Source organism: Ambystoma mexicanum, chromosome 4q (genome assembly GCF_040938575.1).
Source record: "Ambystoma mexicanum isolate Mex_15411 chromosome 4q, UKY_AmexF1_1, whole genome shotgun sequence".
NCBI classification, from domain to species: Eukaryota; Metazoa; Chordata; class Amphibia; order Caudata; family Ambystomatidae; genus Ambystoma; species Ambystoma mexicanum.
Window position 1 is genome coordinate 1,233,645,932 of NC_090928.1, and position 22,465 is coordinate 1,233,668,396.

General features: G+C 48.7%; 1 long non-coding RNA gene across 1 annotated transcript in view; it reads left to right on the forward strand.

The window, feature by feature from the left end:
* The first annotated feature begins 451 nt into the window (after nucleotides 1-451).
* Nucleotides 452-22,465, forward strand: part of LOC138467171 (uncharacterized) — a 72,036-nt gene continuing 50,022 nt past the window's right edge. The window contains exon 1 of the long non-coding RNA XR_011268093.1: nucleotides 452-551. This is a non-coding gene — a long non-coding RNA (uncharacterized lncRNA). The remainder of the gene's footprint in view (nucleotides 552-22,465) is intronic.

The window sequence follows — 22,465 nt, forward strand, 5'->3', positions numbered from 1 at the left end:
ATTGCACCTGCTTTGCACTCCTTTTTGCACTTTGTAGTGCAAATGACAAACACTGAACAGAGGGGAAGTGTTTGCAAATAAGTGCAAACGCAACAGGTTCCCTTTGTGCAATTTACCCTTTAAGTAAAGTGACTCCCAGAATGTTTTACGATAGAGGTAATGCCTTCCAGGTGAACCAGCATCCATGGCCTTTGCAATGGTGATTAAAAGCCTGAGCACCCATGTTGGTGAATAGCAGCTGACAGTCCTACATTTACTTTCTCTCTTAAGTATACCCACTCCCTACACATGCCATGTTCCACGTCTGCACACTGGGATTTTCATGCCAATAGCAGAAAACTGTAGATGTAATGTTCTCAGTGTAGTTCAATGTGTTACGTCTATTGCAGTAGGCACTCCTTTCGATATCCAGTACTCATGTGTGCACCACATTCTCTTCCAGGTCAAGGACCTTCCAGAGCTGGTGCCAGAGATTGTGGCGGAGAGCATCTTGCATTTCCAGATTCACTGGGGGGTGGATGAGATCCGCTGTGCGGCGACTCTGCTGGTCGGTAAGATATCCTCACGGTGCTATTACAAATGTCTTCAGTCTCCTCTACTTTCATACCCATCTCTTTTGCCATAAGCATGAGTCATTTCTTAGGTGAAGTATATTTAGTTTGGAATAATGTCACAAAGTGCTATGCCAAATCTCGTGCCAATGGGTAGTATATGAGGCCTGATAGTCATGCCATCAGTTCTCTGATTTTCATCTGTCAGCTTGTGGCTTTGCCAACCAAGTCGCTCTTTCTGTGTCTTTGACCTATTCTATCGCCCAGGGACACACACGGGGCCCCGGAGAAGCATTGATTTTGCGCAAGGTGGGTTCAGTTGTCATGCGTCCAACTTCTTAGGCTCGCCCTTTCTGCCTTCTTCTGAGATTCCTTTAAGCAGATCCTTCAAAATGATTAACAGTAAACCAAAAGTAGGAGTGGCCTCATTGGAACGGTCTTGATGCTCTCTCTCTCTCTCTCTCTCTCTCTAATCCTTTTTTTCGGTTGAATTGACTCTTGACTCGACCCTTTTGTCATTCGACCCTTTTGAGTCGATACTTTGACCTATAACCGTCTCGTTGCAGGTCCCTTAGGCCTGTGTCACAGCGACAAGTTAAAGATGGTTCACTGAACAACAAATCCACCAGGGGTTTCTTGTCCGAGTTACCGCAGAGAAGCTTAAGATGGCCTGATTACCTTCCTTTCTTAGGCTCCTGCTTTCACACTCTGTAGTAGAAGTAGTAGTAGTAGTAGTAGTAGTAGTAAAATGTATTTAAAACGTGCAAACGTATCATGGCGTGAGCAGTATCAAGGTGTGGTATAAATAAAAATATATAGACATAATACACATAAAACAGACAATTTAAAAAAAAACAGGCCATAAAAAGAGTTGGGTAGTGGAGGGGGGCTGTACATGGTGGAAGGGCTAAATGTTGGCATCAGGTAGGGAGTGTGCGTTGGTGGTGGTGGCTAGGCTGCAGGTTGGGTGGGTGTTGGTGGTGGCTGGGCTGTGGGTGCTGGTGGTGCTGCGTCCGTCCTGCCTGCACTTCCCCGGCCTGCTGATGGTCCAGCTATGTCGCTGTCTGAGGATGTGCCTGTTAGGGTGAGATGAGTTTGAGGATGTGCCTGTTAGGGTGAGATGATCATGCAGTTAGTCTTCTGTGGTTCACGTCTGCGGGCTTGCATTACACAGATGCTACATCGTGTGTGTCCTGCACTTGTCATGCTGTTTGACCGTGCGGTTTGCTCTGATGCGTGCATGTACATGTCGTTGGTGGGTGCGCACATTGATTGTTGGTCTGCCACAGTGGCTTGTAGTTGTGAGTGCATTGGGGCTATGCTTATGGTCCTGTACTCTCTTTGTGCACATGCCCAGTACTCATGTGTCCATGTGTGGGGCACTCCATATTTGTATTTTGTATTTATTTTAAATTTATGTAGCACCTTAAGCCAAAGCGCTGTACATAAGAACAGAAACAGTACAAATAATGAAGTCAGTACTTAAAACACAAAGTATTTCAGTAATTGCAATAAATCCTCATTAACGAGATAAGAGAAGATGGGATCGTAGATAGATCGGAAAGGATGAATAGACAGTGATAGAACGGAAAGAGAGAGGGAGAGCATTCCAATTCAAAGGTGCCAGGAGAGAAAAAGACTGAAAATGAGATTGAGCAAAAGGAGGAGAGGGAACTTCAAGACGGTAGTGAGAAGCAGACGGAAGGCAACGAGAGAGAACATAAAAAGAGACAAGTGAAGAAAGATAAGAAGGAGCAAGACCATAAAGAGCATTGAAAACCAGAAATAACAAATTAAACTTTAAGCAGTGATGAAAAGAGAGCCATCCAAGTTGAACCAAAGGAGAAGAAATGGAATCACGAGGAGCAAGTTGACAAAAGGACACAAATAGAGGCGTGAAATACAGGTTTCAGCAGAGCTAAACGAGATATAGGAAGTCCAAAGAGTGCAGAAGAACAGTAAAAGAGTTGTGAAAAGATGAAAGCAGACACCATTAGCATTAGCCATAAACAGACGGGCTTTCCGGATGTTGTACAGATGAAATCAACATGAAGGGGCAGATAGTGAAATAGGATGACTAGTTGAGCCGGAGGAAATTAAATAAAAGAAGGTAAAGAAGATGAAGTAATAGAAGTAGAGGGGAAGAAAATAACCTCTGTTTTTGCAGCATTGAGAACTAAGAAATGGTCTGACATCCATGATTGGATAGCCAGTAAACGAGCACTAATTTTATGATGAATATCGTCAGTGAAATGGGGGAATGAAAGAAAAAGCTGTGTGTCATCAGCATAGAAGTGATGCAAGAACCCGAAAGAAGAAATAACCCCAGCTAACGAAGAGGTGTAGAGAAAGAAAATAAAAGGGCCAAGGACGGAGCCTTGAGGAACACCACAGGTAAGTGAGTATGTTTCAGAGGAAACCCCCGACCAAGAGACTGAGAATGTTCTCTGGGATAGATATGATTCAAACCAAGCTGAAATAGAACCAGAAAAACCAAAGGAAGAAAGAGCTGACAGTAAAAGTGTGTGATCAACAGTGTCGAACGCGGCAGAGCGATCAAGAAGTATAAGAAGGGAAGACTGTTTATCATGACGTGCAGAATGTAAAGAGTCCAGAACAGAAGAAGAGCTGTCTCAGTAGAATATCCTGGATGAAACCAGGATATTATCTACGGTGCTTGTGCATGGCTTCCTCTGACCACAACCCCTGGCATTTGTGTGTGTGATTGGGCCATTTTGCTGTGGTCGTCATGTGTTGTAACCATTCCCTTGGCCATGTATTCCTGATCTGCCTGGGAATTGTTTCTGTGTACACATGGTTGACATTTACATGAGGCATGGTGCACTTACTGCCATCTCCTTGTGTCCTGGCTCCGTCCTCTGTTGCACCCACTCCCTAAATGCCCTCAATGTGCAGTATCCAACGGCATGTTTCCTCCCAGGGCATCAGGATCGGGGGTGAGGCCAGAGATTCCCTGTGATGGGCTGCCAGGATGTTGTGCACACGCAAATGCAGGTCGTCCCACCTCTTGTGGCAGTCGCGGGGCATGCAGGGGACCGACACACTGTGGAGGCCTTCTCCGCCCCCTCCTGCTATTAGGCAGACTTGCGCCTTTGGCTTGGGCACCTATAATCAGATCCAAAAAGCGCATCTGCATTTTTCACGTCATTGGGCCTGATCACGACTTTGGCGGTAATGCCGGCGGTATTACCGCAGGCGGTATTAGCCCTACCGCCGAACTCCCCGGCGCTAATAGCGCTGGATCACGAGTTCGGCGGTAATGTAATTCCCCATTCCCCATTGAGCCCATTCGGGAATGCCCCATTCCCCATTGGGCTCAATGGGGAAAATTCACGCTCTTACCGCCGGCGGATTTCCCGCCGGCGGTAATAGCGCGAATTTTCAGCAGATTTCCCCCCAGCCAAGAGCTGGGGCGAAATCCGCCAAAGTCCTGATTTGGCGGACCCTTAAATCCGGCGGTAATAGCACGACTGCCGGATTTAAGGGTTACCGCCAAAGTCGTGATGAGGCCCATTATCTGTTGGCGTAGTGAGGACTTCTGGTAGGCGTGACTTTTCACTCCCAGGCATGATGGCAATGTTTTTGTGGGTGAATGGCAACAGGAAGTGGCTGATTTTAAATGGATTGATTTTCCAAAATGGCCACCGGCGAGCTTCCAGTTCTGGTGATGATCCTGTTTCCGGTGTTAGTAATTCTGGGGCCAGTGTTTCCGGCATCGGAAACACAGGTGTCTGTGATTCCGACAGTACATGTGCCGCTATCGTCGTTACATGTATTTGCCAGAATCATCAGCATTTTGTGATTCTTGACGGTAATTCCGGCACAACGGTAGTACCGTTTCCGGCTCGCAGACCTGGAGTATGCCAGTGATTCTGCCGGTCAGGTAGCTGGAAACAGTACTACCGGCACAACAGAATCACCAGCATTTTACTGGCTAACTCGTAAATAGGGGCCATAGTGGTAAAAAGAATACAAACATGAACAATACAGTAAATGTATGACCTAGGGGGGGGGTAGCACGCTTAAGAACATAAAGCCAGAAGCATCCAAAAAGTCAGAATACATTAAGGATTACAGCACCGACTCGTTACACTCCTAAGAAAGATAAATACAGTTCACACGTTGCAGTAATACATTATATAAAGCCATGTATTATGGGCAGGAGTGTGATGCAAGACTCTAAAAAGACATATAAAATCACTGACACAAGCTCAAATTCTAGTCTTTGACCTAGAACTGCAGGGGCACAAGGTGGGTGGGGGTCGGACACGAAAAATGTCCAGAGGTAGGTTAGTACCTACCTTAAGAGTGAGTTTGGGGGGCGTGGGCAGCAAGCGAGGTATGAGGATGTGAACCTTCTGAGCTCCCGCGGCCGCCAAACATCCTGAGCTCACAATCCTGATCTAGCGGCACTACAAGCAGGCTGACAACAACCAGCACCCCACAGTGAGGTGAGGGGCTCGATAATGAATTGTGGTCACGAAGCGCTACATAGCACCCGAGAAACGCAACCCGAAACGGGACGTTTCGAGGGCGCGGGTGCCCTCTGCCAAACTGGGCACCAGGGCCGCATGCATCGGCCACTGCACGCACATAACCAACAGCAGCGCCGGTGCCGTGACCCGACACAGCCTAGAACACACTGGGCCTGACGGCTGGCAAGCGGGCCCGAACCTGCCTGTACCCGGCTTGCAGCCCGTGCAGGCAGTCACAAGGCTGTGCGCGCCTGGAGGTCCGTGGCGAGCAGGCAGCGGCGGGCACCACACACCCAGTGCCCGAAGGCATCTGAAACTGCCCTGCGCGGAACCGATGCTGCAACCTGCAAGCAGAACCGAACATCCTGGGCAAGGTGCCCGCCGGCCCGCCTGGCACATCATGGGCACTCCCTATGCCTTGCCCAGGAGAGAGGGCTCCGGCAACCAAGTCCTACCCGCAGCCGGCAAGGCAGCACCAACAAAGGGGTCCGCAAGGAGTGCACGTACTGCAAAGCCGACCCCCTCAGCATTGCTCTGGCGGACGACACGCATCACACTCCGGCTGCTCCCCGGCAGGAGACTGCTCCCCAACAACCCAGCAAACGCATTCTGCGGCTCCTCATGTAAGCCTTGGAGGACCGCATACTGAATGCAATAACGTGCGGAGATAAGCCATGTTCCCACTAACTGATGGTCCCACGTACGCCCACAGGTACGCCACATATGTGCCCATTGGAAGGTCCCACTCACACATTAATCCCACTATAGCAAACTGCACCTGAGTGCCAACCCGAGCTGAAGCCGGCAATGACTGCACCTCACGGAACAGCAACGAATTTGGTGGACAACTGCACTGCTCGCAGGTACCCAACACCCCCACTGTGAGACTATACGCCCCAACTGAATCATCATGGAGGTGCAGGTCCCTGCGGAGGAGTGGCTGGTGTAGCACCACAGTCACACTGGCAAAACTGCAGCAGCAGACCCACATGATACTGCACCTAAGCACTGAAACACTGAATACTGCCACAAGACACCCCAACCACCCCTGGGAAAAAGCGAAGCAACAACAGATACGCACGGAAGTCCGTAGTGGGGAAAACACACAGGAGTGACTCTGCGGACCCGTCCATTACACGACCCAGCTGTTCCTGCCAGAGCCACTCCATTACACTCTGACTCAGGCTTGTCCCACCTGAATTGTGCCACCCCGGATGAGAGAGAAAAGAATACAAACCATTTGGGCACACAACAATATATACACCACACTGGGATAGCAAGACCTACAACGACAGTGCAGCCCTGGACCTGGGTGATACGACACGAGAGCAACAAACCCAACAAGAAGTGGCGCCTGTCCCGCCGGAAATGCTTCAGGCCTACAGCAGTGGTCACATCCTACCGAGGAACATTGGTACCCAGCCAATCCAGCCTGGTATCTCTGTGTCAATCAATAGCCAACACACTGATAACCACATGTGGAAATAAAAAACAACACTCTGGCAACCCGAAGCGCTCCCACACCGAAATACACTGCCCCTGCCACACCCAACTACAACCCACTCTGAGCGACGAGACGATAAGTGACAACATACCCATTACCGCACTTTACCATGGTCGAAGACAAGACAAAGAAAATGTCCACAAAAAGACCAATATGCCAGATCCTCGGCGAACCCCCCCAGATGAGCAGGAACCATCTGCCAGCATAGCAGAGGCAGGCGAAGCTATCTCTCTGAAAGACGTTATGAACACAATTGCCAACTCCCGCGCCTCCATGGAAAAAAAGATGGACGGCATTAGCGCAGATGTTTCGCTCCTTCGACACGACCTGCAAAAACTGACTTCCTGCGCGGATGAGGCGCAACAACGCATCTGTGGGGCGGAAGATGGAATCAGCGGTATGGAGCAACAGATGTCCAGAGTCCTCGCACGCCTAAAGCCAATGGAAGAGAGGGTGGATGAAGGGGAAGAATGATTGCAACGCAACAACGTGCGCATATTCGGCTTGCCAGAGAAATCCGAAGGTCCGAACATGGAACAGTGGCTGTCAGACATGTTTGAACCCAAAACGTTCTCCAAATTCTTCTCGATTTAGCGTGCCCATCGCATGCCCACGGGACGTCCAACACCTGGCCCTACCCCATGCACCATGATCGCAAAGCTGCTTAACCACAGAGATTGCGACGCACTGCTTCAGATGGCTGGCCCGCGCCAGAGGGACTATAACATACAACGGCTTTCAAATTACCTTTTTCCTGGATTACACGAGAGAAGTACAAAGGGCCAGACAATCCTTCGACCAACTCAAAAAACAGCTATAATCCATGAATGTGAAATACAGTCTCCTATTCCCTGTACAACTCAAAATATATCATAAAGGCACAAAAGTGCATTTCACGTACTCCAAAGATGCATCGAGATGGGCCGACCAACATATTGAAGGAGACTGGTGGCCCGAAAATGCTAACAAAAACAGAATACCCCGTCCTCGACCCCCACGCGCACCATCAAACCACCCACCACGGGAACAAGACCCTCACCCACAATTGACTGCTGTGAACGATTGACGCACAACCTCCAAATATGGACTTGCACGCGATAACCAGATGCAAACAAGAAGAGAACCTCCATGGCCCATGCTGGGAAACGCCAACATTAACTACGATGACACTTTCAGACGTGCGGCCTGATGGACTAACCCCCTAAAACACCTCTTGATCAACCTAGCCAGTCTTACCCGATTTTTGAAGACTGGCACGCGACCTGTTCACATAACTGTTGTTTCTTTATCTGGTAGTCAAATATCTCGCCTACCATTACGTTCAGGCGATAGATGCTTCAAGTTAGGATGGAGTATAGGGAGGGGGGAAGGGGAAGTTGTTAACTTTGTCTACGTTTTTGTTTACAAACCCACTAACCACAGTGTACACCTGCATCATGTCTGCGAACCTGCTGAGCTGACCTACTACTACACATCAGCCCCCCCCACGCGGCCCTCAAAAATGTGCACACACAGGTCACTAAACAACAATGGCAGAGGATAGCGTAAAAAAGCTGAAACTCTTGACATGGAACGTCAATGGTCTGGGTACTGTAATAAAACGACACCTGTTTACCCAATTCCTCAACAGACACACCCCAGACATCGCTCTCCTCACGGAAACTCATCTGGCAGGTACTACCTGCAACCTATTCCGACATACAAACTACCGGACAGAATTACATGCAGGCTTCTCCATGGGCTCCAGGGGAGTTCTGATATTACTACATAAGAGACTCCCCCTCAAACTATCCAAGGTGATACAGGATACTAATGGCAGATTTGTACTATTACAGGGCACACTCTGGAACGAAACCCTTGCCATTCTGGCGGTGTACGCCCCACCATCTCTAATCATGGAATTGATCCATAACATCACCCCCGTAATCACAGCCCATGCAGCTGGTATATGGGTGATGGGGTAGACTTCAATGATGTCATGAACATAACAATGGACCGCACACACCTACAAGGGAGACACCCCAGAATGAACACTAAACTCTCCTCGTTCACGTCAGCCCTCGGATTAAAGGATATATGGAGAGAACTTCATCCGACAGAACACGTTATCACTCAGGAGTCCACACCTCTCTCTTGAGGCTGGATTATTTCTTTCTCCCAAAAACGGATGCACATAGAGCACTCAATGCGACCCTGCTCCCACGTGGCATATCTGACCACTCGCCCCTGACATTGGTGCTTTCAATGAATAGACCACGCTCCCCTCCATCGTGGCGTCTAAACAGCTACTACCTAGGCCTCCCAGACCTCGTTGAACACATCCGACAGACAATTTATACATACTTTGAATTGAATACAGGATCAGTGGACAATCCTGCGATGTTGTCGGAGGCCTACAAAACTGTCCTCTGCGGTGAAATCCTCTCCTGGAACTCAGCTCACAGGAAAACCCATCGACAAGCTGTTGTGGAAGCAGAGCAGGAAGTAATACAAAAAGAGGCGGAGCACATAGCCACTGGGTCACTCGACACACACCGAGCCTTGCTGGTGGCCACGGAAAGCCTCCATAATGTGCCCATGGACAACGCCAAACAGGCCCATTCGGAGATGCGCACTAGGCTGTACGAATCCGGGGAAAAGGCTGGCAAAATCCTAGCTTGGCTGAAACAAAGAGACACTAGCCACCGACATGTCAGAGAACTTTGTACAACCCAACCTGGCTTACTGCAAGCTGATCATGATTATTGCGGAGGGCTTCGCTGACTACTGCGAGGAACTATACAAAGCCCCAACGCACCCATAGACACCACCATACTTGAAAGCATCACACTCCCTTGTCTGGACCTGCCCCAGACGGCACTCCTAGAAGCTGATTTCACAGAATATGAGATTGTGTCAGCAATATCCCACCTACAATCAGGGAGAACGCCAGGACCTAACAGATTCCCTACTGAAGTATGGAAAAAACTAGCGGGCACCGAGATGGCCCCACACCTCCTTAACATGTGCCAGCATTACGGGGAGCTAGGGACTCTATCCCCCGACCTACGCAAAGCCAGCATAATTGTCATTCCGGAAGTAGGTAAACCGCCAGATCTGTGCAGTTCATACAGGCCGATATCTCTTATAAACAGAGAAACAAAGATCTTGGCCAAAGTCCTGGCGAACAGGTTACAGAGGGTAATCTCCTCACTGGTCCACCCCGACCAATGTGGTCTCATGCCACAAAGATCCACAAGAATGAACATTTGCAAACTCCATCTCATACTAGAAAAGGCCTCCACCCTGCAAGAACCCCTGGCACTGTCAGCTATTGACTTTGAGAAGGCTTTTGACTCTGCAGTAATGGGTATGTTGCTCTCTGGGTGATCATGTCATGAATGGGATTTGGGGAATCCTTTATTGGATTGGTCCGGCTCCTGTACGAGGCACCAATGGCAGAGGTTAGGGTAAACGGTTGGCTTTCGCGGATCTTTCGGTTGGGGAAGGGAACGCGACAAGGATGCCCCCTTTCCTCCCTAATCTTTGCACTGATAATCAAACCCTTAGCCATACCGCTATGCCAAACTGGCTCGCGGAGGGACTTTTGCTGGCCTGAAGGCGTAGAAGACAAAGTCTCCCTGTACACTGATGATCTCCTTGTTTACCTGGGAGATCCGATTCGCTCCTGCCCAGAAGTCACTAGGCTAGAGAACGGTACGGGTCCGTTAGCAGACTGAAAGTAAACTGGGGCAAATCCATCATATTCCCGATAACAATTACATCACAAGCACTCCCCACACACTGCCCGTACCGCATTGAAAAGGAACAATTCAGATACCTGTGAATCTGCATTACAGCAGACCTCTCGGAATACTTACCTAGGAACCTACACCCAATCACAGAGAGATTCCGAGCTGATGTCCGGCACTGGGTGTCACTCCCCCTAACACTGTTGGGAAGAGCGGCGCTCTTAAAGATGCTTGCCTTACCACGCTTCCTATACATTCTTCAAAACGCCCCACTCCTGATACCGAACCTGGAAGTCCACAAGATTGACAGCACCCTCAGGCAACTGCTATGGGGCGGAGGACAAGCGTGAATCGCACTACAGACACTGCAACGCTCCATCGAGGAGGGTGGAATTGGGCTACCACACCTGCAATCCTATTACTCGGCCAGCCAGTTGGCAGTGATCAATGACGTCCTACATGGTGGCGCAGAACTACCCCATATACGAGCTGAAATTAACACGATGCAGGGCATATCCCCGCTCATGTGCCTATACCAGAAACTACCGAACCCTCCCGCTTCCACGATGACAGCTGACATCACATTCATATGGAAAGGCGCACACAAACACATCGACTGGCATCTAAAGATCACATCGATCCAACCACTATGGAGAAACGGTAACCTGCCCGAACTATTCAAACTACCAACATGGCATAGTTGGACGATGGCAGGAATAACAAAAGTGGGAAACATAATTACTCAAGGCACACTCACCTCGTTTGAGAATTTGGTGGAACGACACAGCCTCCCCACTACCGAACGTTATCACTACCTCCAACTAGCACATGCAATACATACTCGCCTCCCCACGCTGTCGGACATGCCTGAGTGCACACCACTAGAAAGGAACATAGTAATGGACAGCATCCGAGCAGGATCACCTCAGTCATGTATAACGTGATATCATATTTTGCAACACCTGAACTAAATAACTTGAAGCACAAATGGGAAGAGGAGGTCAGACAGATACAACCCGAGGACTGGATAACTGCACTACTGCACCCTTGAGAGACTGCAATTTCGGCAAAGATCCGACTGATACAGCTTAAAATCCTACATAGAGTTTACTATCCAAGAGTCGCACTGCACAGATGGTATCGTGCCACTGACCCCAATTGTCTACGTTGCCTATAGGCAGAAGGTACGTTCTTTCACATCCTATGGGACTTCCCCCAGATCCAGGAATACTGGCAGCAATGCTGCAATAAACTGACGGAAGTCTTGGGGCGCACTGTCGCAAGAGATCCCAAATTGTTACTACTGGGCGTCATATAGGGGAGGGAGACGCTACACGCTTTGAGAAACTGCTCCTCTCCACGACTACTTGGTTAATAAAATGCAACATTGCGAAACTGTGGGGATCCAGTGTAACCCTGCTCTTTGCACAATGGGTAGCAGACATGAACATTTGTATATTGATGGAACGGCGCAGATATAACGCTAGAGGATGCCGCAGGAAAGCAGATAAGATTTGGCAGAAATGGGAGAACGCCAATTGAGCGGACTCGAGCCACTGTGCCGTACGAGGTGGCCGAAACGGACTAACATCATGATGCATTGTCTCGCACTAATAACTATGGTGGCTATATGTTACTTGTTTACTATGTTGTCGAATGCGTACGCTTTGTTTTCAATGTTTTAAAACCAATAAAATGCTTTATCAAAAAAAAACGGTGAGTTTGGAAAAGTTCCAGTTAATTCAAACGTTTGGCATTGGATTAAAGAGGACACAGTCAATATGCAGAGCTGTGGTTATGGGGAAAAGAAAGGTAAGGTCCAGGTTGTACCCCACAGATGTAAAGATGGCTCAGGAAGGAGTCCAGTACCAGGTTCGAGACCCATCAGCCCCAGGAAGAGATGCAGCCAAGCATGATTGACGCCAATAGTTATCTATGTTAAATGTAGTTGAATGACACCTGCAGACATCTTCGACTATAGACTAAGGGAACCCCTCAGGGTAAGTATAACAAATAATACCCCAAGCCTGGGCTCAGAGATATGTACCCGCAGTCGTGGTTTCCCGAAAAGACGGTACACGAAGTAAGAAACACCACCGTGAGTACAGCGCTTTTTTTCTTCTTTTCAGATGCGTTTTACAGGATGTAGTCACCCAATGATTTGAACCGCGGACCAATACCAAGGCGCAAGAAAAGAAGAACAAAATAATGTTCCCAACAACCGTCTGGGCGAAGGCAGCTTCGTACACCAAGATGGACAACAAAGGCAGTAAAATGGAAAGATAGCAGTAAAACGGCCCAGAGACGCTCCCAGCATAGAAGCCCCTATCTAGGACACCAGGAGGAGGTGGAAGAGGGCAGCCCAGAAACGATACGCAGCAGCAAATAATCAAGCTCGAAGCTTAGGTGAATAGATCCTTGCTCCTCCAGAACCATCAAGGACTACATTAGCTCTCTTGCCCCTGCACTCGCTGATTATTGCAACCACTCTTTTGCCACTGGATCTTTCCCCACCTTCCTCAAGCAATCCTATCTGCGCCCCCTCCTGGAATAACCTACTACAGACCCTGCCTGTCCAGCCCACTACTGCCCTACCTCACCTACTGAACTTGTTGGTGGTTTCCACAACCATCAATATGGATTACGAGCATCCAGAGGCACAGAAACTGCTCTTCTGAACACCCGTAAAGAACTGCTCACATCTCTGGACTCCAACTCCCCAGCTGTCCTCATCCTACTCGATCTCTCCTGTGCCTTTGACACGGTCAACCATTCCATCCTCATACAAAGGCTCCACGATACCCTTGGTATCTCGGATCGGGCACTGTACTGGCTGACCTCCTTCCTAACTGACCACTCTTCCCAAGTCATAGTCATCTTGGGCACCTTCTCCTCTCCTACTTCCTTCTCCACCTGTGGTGTGACCTAGGGCTCTAACCTCTCCCCATGGCTCTTTAACACTTACGTTGCTCAGCTGGCACTCCTCATCTCCTCCTTCTCTTCCAACTTCCAGTGTTATGCATTTGTATTTGTATTTCTTTATTTATATAGCGCACCTGGCCATAAGGCATCTGGGCACGTATCTTACCTAACACAAGTTAATACAGACAAAACAGTTATGCGGCACAGAAGGATGACAGCAAGTATGTACAGGGTAATCTTATGAGACATAGATAATCAGTTGTAAGGCAGATAAATTGATTAGCACAAAATACAGGTGAGATGCAGGCATGTTACACGCATAAGGTTAGGATTGACAGATATATCATAACATAACACTTCAGGATAAAAATTTAAGAATATTCTACAATATATACAAGAGGATATACAATTCTAAGGAGTAGTGTGCGGAGTTAGCAGGGAAGTGGAGGTAGATTGTTTAATTCTTGCTCCAGAAGCCGCTCTTTGACTTTGCTCTTGAACATACATGCAGACAGCACACAACTCTTTTTCAAACTTCCTGCTGACTCTCTTGCACTTTCCATCATCCTTGACTGCCTATCTGCCATCCAGTCCTGGTGCAACTCCAACAATCTCTGCCTCAATGCCAGCAAAACTGAGATCCTCCCTATTGGGACCCCTGCTCCATCCCTCTTCCCCTCACTCTGGCCTTCCTATATGGGCTCTCCCCCTGCTCCTTCATCTGAACCCTGAAACCTTGGAGTCATCTTCGACTCCTCTCTCTCCTTCCTCCCTCACACTCAGGACATTGCCAAGAAGCCCCACTTTCAACTCTTCCTTCTCAAAGGAATTCTCCCTTTTCTCACTTTCCCCCAGAAACTCAATGTTACCCGAGCCCTGGTTCTCTCTAGGCTTGGCTAGTGCAATAACCTCCTCTTGAATCTACCATCTTCCACTCTGCAACCCCTCCAGCTAAATCCAGAATAGTGCAGTGTGATTTATCCTTGGCCTTAAGACCAGGGACAGCATCTCTATGCCCTAAAAAGTCTTCACTGGCTCCCGGTTGCTGCACTGATTAAATTCAAATACCTCTGCATCACCCACAAGGCGGTCTGGGGCGGGGAACCATGCTATCTGCAACACTCTCTTACTAAATACTCTCCTTCTAGACCTCTACGTTCCTCTGGCACCAACTCTTTGTGTGCAAAGCATTTTGCTAAACAGGGGGCAGGAGGCCGATCTCTTTCCTCAGCAGGCTCCCTCGTATGGAACAGCCTCCCCCTCCCTCTGTGTCTTGAGCAGGGCTTTCTCAAATTCTGGAAGCTCCTCAAGACTTTCCTCTTTACCTCCCCCTTCCCTTCTCTGCTAATCTCACAGTTGCTGTGATTGGTGTCCAGGGCCCTTATGCATCCTCAGGTCCTTGACCTTCCACACTCAATCGCCCCAGCTTCTGTCTACCTTTCAGAACTTGCCTAGGCACCCTCCGGCCTCCGTTCTGGAGGCTTGCACTTTTTCCACCCAAGGCGGCTCCAGGCCGTTTAGCACTCATCATACCATGCACTTCATCTGCTGCTCACCCACGAGCACGGACACCCCAGCACCTACCCCACTCCCCTATTCCTTGCTGCACTTGCAAGTTCTGAATACTCACAAGGCATAGTAGGTTCATCCTTTTTTCCGTACACTGTATTTAATGTTTCAATCCCATGTTCCCTCCCTGTTGACTTTCTGTATAAGCCCCTAACAAGTGAACAATAAATACAAATAAATAAAATACCTTCAGTAATTAAATGTAAGGCCAGCCAGTGTGGCCAAACCTGGTCTCAAGATTAGCAGAAGCTTTTGACCACCAAAACCTTCCTAACAGGTCAGCAAACAAACCTACAGCCTTCTAAAAATAAATCAAGCAGTACTGAAGGCAGAATGGGGGCATGGTTAGCACGTCAACATCAAGATGGCTTTCGAAGACCCTCCGACGAAGTGAGGGTGAGAAGTGCATGGTTCCCCTCTCCTGGCGCCCCAAATATTGAACCATGGATGTGACTCCCTTGTCAGCTGGAGCTACTGATGAGCGTTTATCTGTGCCCTCATGGTGCCTGCAGCCTGAAGATCGGACCCGATGGTAGCCGTGCCGCTCACATGTAAAATGGCATCTCCCATCTAGACCTATGCTTTTGGGGTGCTAATCTCCTCCTTTTGGTTCTCATACCAACTCCTTGCGGACGACACCCAAATTCTCTTCTCTTTTCCTGAACTCTCCATCAAATTGTCCAACTGTCTCTCTGCCATTAAATATTGGATGGCTTTGCACTCTCTGACGTTAAACTCTTCCAAAACAGAAGTGCTCTTCTTCCCAGCCAAATGCTTTCTCTAATCTCCTCCCCTGCCTATGCAGTTCCCACGCAACACTCTCCCCTACTCCTCTTCATCTAGAAACCTCAGCAGCATCTATGACTCCTCTCACACCAATCTCTACTTTCCTCTCCAAAACCTCAACGGCGGGTCGCCTCAACTTTCAAAATATTAGGAAAATCAGGCACCTCCTTCCTTTCAACACTGTCACGCCTCTCTTAACAACTCTTATCTTCTCTAAACTAGACTACTGTGCCAGCATCCTCTTTGGTCTTCCCAACTATGCTTTCTATTCTCACGACAAGATCATCACCTTCGCTAGCAGGATTCTCTTTGACCTGTCTCACTTCACACCTACGTCCTCTTACCATCACAGGCAGTATGGCTGATGATGCAAAACAAGGCCCGATTTAAATGGTTCCATGTAATTTCATCGCAGGATGTTTTTTTGCAGGGTTTTTTACTGCAATTTTTTTCCAGAAAAACCCATCACATTTTTTTACAATTATTTTGGGGGGGTGGCATTTTCTTTAATTTGTATTTATTCCCAAACACCCACACCCCATATATATAATTTACTAACCCCCCCCAAAAATTCAATGGGTATTTTCGAAAAATAATTTGCGGCAAAAAACCCTGTGAAAAAACATCCCGCGATAAAAGGACGTTGTACCATTTAAATGTCTTCTCCTGGTTCACAAATCTATCCACAGTAAAGCAACACTGTATCCTCTATCCAACTCTACAAGCCTTTCGTAATCTCCGCTCTGCCTCCTCGACTACCCTTGTGGCGCCTCGCCCTCGCTGTGCTGTGCTTCCTCTCGCTTCCGCTCTTTCTCTCTTCTTGCTCCACTTGCATGGAATTCTCTGCCCCGGACATCCAAGAAACAGTCATCACTGATTTGTTCGAACCCAAATTGGATCATCAAGCCGTGGGTGATGAGGACGAGTGTGTGGAACATGGAATACCATGTTTGTATTACAGTGATAGACAATACAAGTTCTGGCATAATCTCAACACCTTAAATGCAGGGAACTGGGCGCACATCCTTTTTTTGTTCCGACTCATCAGTAAAACAAAATATTAATTTTTAAAGACTTTTGACTACAAAATGCCTGCTGCAGTGCTCCATTGTTGCTGTGTGCCTTTAACTTTCATTGTGTTCCAGTATTGGTCAATCTTTACATCATGGCCGCCGCTGCATTTGCAGTTACTTGTAATGTCCTTTTTCTATCGTTAATTGAAAGGGAGCCGTGTCCCCTTTCCATTGTTGTGTTGTGGGGGTTGCCACCCACGTGTTAAGTATCTAGGCGGGGTTACCGCCGGAGGAGTCCAGTTCGCGCCTGACCATTGAAGAGGTATCAGCTACATTATACGGCTCCGCGATTCATTGCATTCCGGCCTCATTATTATTGTCTCCCTTTAAGTGCCTAAGCAAACACAGGCTGACATTACTGGAATGCATGCCCTGCTGTGGGAAGCTTAGCAGTGATTGGGCCCCTTCCATCTAATGCCCAGACAGGCAAGCAAGCAGGCGAAGGCCAGCCCGCCTCCCAAGACCCGTTTCAGGGGCACCTCTCCCTGCAATCTCTTGTGACTTCACGGCCCCACAAAAGTGCAAAGATCTGCTGCCAACCCTGGTAACTACCATGAGACATGCTCTTTCCCCTCTCGGTGACAGTACCTACTCTAAACCCTTTGAGCGTTTTCCCTCACGCACTATCTTCTCTACTCCCTATAGAATGAGTCATCACCACCTCATGCCTCTAAAGACCTGCCTAACCATAACGTTTCTTTAAATGCACCTTTCATCTGCTTAGCCATTTTCATTTTCGTGTGTTCAGAATGCCTGGACCTAAAAATCGCACTTAGCTCCCATTACATCTGTAATGCCATTTTCATTTTTCATGTGCTTCGATTGCTATTCCCAGTGCATCTGCTTCTCACTTCCTTTGGCTACTAGGCAGCCTGGTGAGTTTGTGCTCGTACTGTGCTGTGCAGCCCCTCCTCTATCTTCCTCCTATATTCCACCACCCCTATGGCACTCACCATCTCCCTTTATCTTTTTTAATTGCTATACCATCACATATCCACCTTCTCTCTCGAAGTATGGAAGAAAAAAGCTTAACAAAGATATCCTGATGGGGGCGCTGTTGCGCAAGCACACAATGGCTGCCTGATTGCAGAGCTCTGATCTGGGCCATATCCTGAATCAAATTAAATCAGTTCGGAGCCACCCGGCAATAAGAACTGCTGTAACTCTTGTTCCTTGTTCGGAGAACGCCTGGCGCAATTTTAAGAAACATCTGACTTGAATCGGCTAAGAAATCTATCCGGGCAGGGTGAGCGGGGACACTGGTGTGACAGCCGATTAAGAGAAGCACGCGAGGGGGAGCAGCCAAGCAAGACCACAGGCACGCCGCGTGGTACAGCACCGGGTGCTTCCCTGCGATGTGAGACTCAGCAGCCGTGGATCACAGTATCGAAACCCTTTTGTGAAGTGCGAACCGGCTGGCTCTCTTGGCACAACTATCCCTTGGATACTCCACAACATGACCGCCCGCGGCTCACGTCGTCCCCTCAACCCACAGCCGCGAAGCTCAGATCCAGATGATAGGCGTGCATATCGGACCCCGCGGAGAGCAGTGTTACCTGCCCTTATAAGAGCAGATCTGACTGCTGTGCGGCTCGGCGTGGTGACACAGCCGGCACCGGAGTAGCACGTGGGCCAGCGAGGACATCAGCGACGACACTCACCAGGCCCAGCTAGAGTTGCTGGCTCTCCCGCTCCGCCCCCTTGAGCCACGCCATCGAGCTCGGAGGCGGCAGACAGTGTGGAGCGGGCCGGACAACTACTTGTTGAAACCCTCTGCGAACATCATCCGGAGAACTGCAGAGAACACAGCGGGCAAGGCATAGACCCCCTCCCCTGCCTACTCCTTGACTTTGCCACGAAACGCAATTGGTACACATCCAGGTAATAAAAAGGGGCAACGTTTAGCACCCCCGTGTGTGCCCTGTATCGTGCCTGCAACAGACGCCGACTGTCCTGATTAAACTATAAATCCTGGTACATGCGACCTAGTGCGCGCCCACCCTGTGTGGGAGGAGGTCATTGATGTAGGGAATGGCCGGGGGGCTGCGCAACACTGCAGGATCCTACAACAAGTGAACAATGCAAATTGACCTAACAGTGGAAACGTGCCACAAAACGTTTACCGCTTGATCCTGTCTAATAGCAATAATTCCCCCGATAACGTGGGAGAGCACAATCCATCCCTCTATACGGAGCGAAGTGTACACAGAACTCCTATCCAAAACTGTAGTGTGGATACCTGGGACAATCCCAGCGAGATGAAGCACTGCCAATCGATCTGTAAACACTGGTGCGTGGCTGGTTGTGCGTGGGGCATAGTGAGATCAGCACGGGAGTCATCGAGTCCTACCCCAGACTACATGCCGCAAAGCTATTAGAGTTGGGTCACCCCGTTGCGTCAAGCGAGATGGGAGCCTCTGATTGTGCTCACTACTCAATGCAACTTAGTCAAGGTAGATAACAGAGCACTATTGACCTGTACGAACCAGCCTGAACTCCGCTACAGATCCTTCCATAACAAAGCAGATACTGATAGATTTGGTTTGTGGAGGGGATCTCCCCGTCGTGCTGTGGGTCGGATGCACACAGGACACAATATCCTTTGTTAAACTGCTCTGGAGAGCGTGACCATCGACGGGGATACACATCGGCAGAACATTGAGCCCAATATAACACAGTGAGCACTGCAAACATGAAACTACGAAAGGATATCCCCCTGTTTACAGAGCAGCTGGTCCTTGGAAACTATCCCACCACTAAAATAGTTCTGCGGTTCATATCACGCGGCCTACAGGGCGTCGGATACACAGAAGCTCAATGATAATGATAAAGGGCACTGGTGCTAAGAAGAAGGGCCCGATGGACTTGTTGCGAATTCCCAGACCCCGACAGCAGCAGCAACGTTGTGATCGACCAGAGACACCCCAACAACATCTGCAGCGAACCCCAGGGACGAACACCTAGTCGCCACTATGCAAAAATGGATTCCTAGCCACAAATGTTAAATTAGACGATATTGTGGCCAACATTGGGTCGCTCAAGGTGAAATTGGATAAAGGAAGTGCCCGTATAACCGAAACTGAGGCCAGCATAAGTGCGAACGAAGATACATTCGGCCAGCACGACCGTGACATTACTCAACTGAAAGGGAACTCTCTAAGATGCGGGGCAAGTATGAGGATCTAGAGTCCAGATCTAGAAGGAACAATATCCGAATTGTCGTAGTTGCAGAAACCTCATGCAAAGGTCCAATGGATGTTAATGTCGAAGCCCTACTAAAGTCCCTCTTTGGTGCTGCATTGTTCTCTGATCACTTTTTGGTGGAAAGAGCCCATCGCACCCTGGCCCGATGCCCAAACCCGGGGCCAGGCCCCGGACCATCATCGCTAGGCTGCTCAAATATAGGGACATAGACTCGATTGTGAGAATGGCCAGAGAGAAGGGAACCATGCACTACGAGGGAAACAGCATCCATATTTACCCCAACTTCTCCGCAGGTGTACAGGCCCAAAGGAGATCCTAAGAACAAATGAAGAGGCAATTCCGGCTATGTCGAATCCCATATGCTCTGATCTTCCCGGACAAAATGCGGATACAGCATGGAGGCAGAGCACATTTCTTTGAGAACCCTACAGCGGCCATGGACTGCATTTAAAATTCTATTCCATTACCATCCTGTGATCGTGGAGCTGATCAGAACATGAGCCCGCGACCCAATGATGAGAGGAGACCCAACAGACTCAAAGTTGTAGACCGTCATATCATTTATATTTGATGGGAAGTAATGTCAATGGGTGGCACCGATGCATAAATGTAATTTAATGCCCGTTCAGTGGCATCCAGTTTTGGCAGTCATGAAGCTGCAGCATACGCACCTCAGGAAGGTTCCAAAAGTTAAGGGGGAAACATCATTGTGTTGGGTTTGATGGGGCGGGTGAGGGGAGCGGGACGGGTGTGCAATGGTCAATCCCTGATGCACCTGTAGGAAGGGAGGTGCGAGTGAGAGAGGCAGACCGATTTGGGGGCATTAAATGTTTGAAAAGCAATGGTCATGTTGCTAAGAACAGTATAATAAATATGTGTGCAAGTAAAAATAGCGACACGTATGGTCATTGTAAATGGAACACAACACACCTATGGGCAAAGGGCTGAAAATTAAGCTATTAACTTGGAATATCATGGGCTTCAACAACCCGGGGAAGGCACAAAAAGTCGGCACATACGTGGCACGACACAGCCCACAGATACCTATGCTCCAATAGACCCATGCACTAAATAAAGTGAATACTGACTTCATCACCAGTTAGGGCCCACTCCGATATTATACTGAGTATTCCACAAAGGCCAGAGGAATCCTCACACTTATTCACCACCCATGATTAGGCTTCCGATACACGGAAAGCAAAATAGATCCATTGGGACGCTACGTGCTGGTATGGGGGAAATGGCTGGTCATCCAGTACAGACCCAATATAGACAACCCAGAATTCTATCAGACAGTGTTAAATATGCTCATTGCACTGGACGAGACATGGGTGTTTTGGGGAGGGGACTTTAACACAATTCTCAACACAGCTCTGGATCGGTCATCTGATGCCCCCTGGAAGCTCACGAAAGCTGCTAATACCCTGCACCAGATACTACTACAGTTACCTTTAACTGATGCTTCGCGAACCCTCCACCCACAAGACAAACAATACACAAAATACTCCACGGTACATGATTCAGAGTCTCGAATCGACTATTGTCTCCTGACTACTTCACTTTCGAACATGGTGCTGAGTTGTGATATCCATCCGTGCACACACTCTGATCATTCCCCTGGTTGCATTGTGTCTCGAACTGTATGACATTCCTCCACACACTAGGCGTTGGAGGATGCCCTCTACTATCCTTAGAGATCCCAATGTGTCTGAATCCCTGCATACAGAGATTGCAGAGTTCTTTGACATCAACAAAGGCTCTGTTAGCACCCGTGCAACACTCTGGGAAACCTTCATGGTCTGGGTGAGGGGGTATTCTCATGGCCAAAACCACCAGCTTAGTTAAAACTGTTAGGAAGGAATTGAGCCAGGTAGAATCCCAGGTACGGGAACATGAGAAGAACTACAGTATTAGACATAACAGGGAGTCCCTGGCAGACATGTTGAAAGCAGAAAATGACCATAACCCCATCGCTGGTATCCAAGCAGCAAGCAGCATGGTGGTGACTCAAGGAAAAGATATAAATGACGAATTTACACAGTTCTACTCGGAGTTATACTCGAATCGAGATGAGAGGACAGTGGAGGAGACTTCGAAATACCTACGTACACTGGGACACCCCATGCTCCCACCCAAGGCCAAATCCTCTCTGGATTTACCAATCACCCAGGAGGAAATTGTAGACTCCATTAAGGATCTGGCATCAGGGAAAACCCCAGGATCTGATGGCCTGGGAATTGAATTATATAAAGAATGCCAAAGGGAACTGGCCCCTATCCTGTTGAATGTGTGGGATGAGGCTATGGAATGAGGCATACTTCCTGGCTCGATGCCAGAAGCCATAATAACTGTATTGCTGAACCCACACCGTCCCTCACATGACATGGCCTCATACAGACCCCTTTCCTTAATCAATACAGATGCAAAGATATTCGCCAAAATCCTTGCAACTAGGCTTCTCCCCAACATGCCCAAATTGGTGCACCCGGACCAATCTGCTTCCAATGAGGTCCACTGCCCTTAATCTCCGCTGTCTATTTGGGGTAATGGCGCAGATATGCCCAAAGGTGAAGGCTGCGGCAGCTGCTTTAGACGCCGAAAAGGCATTTGATTCTGTATCCTGGGAATA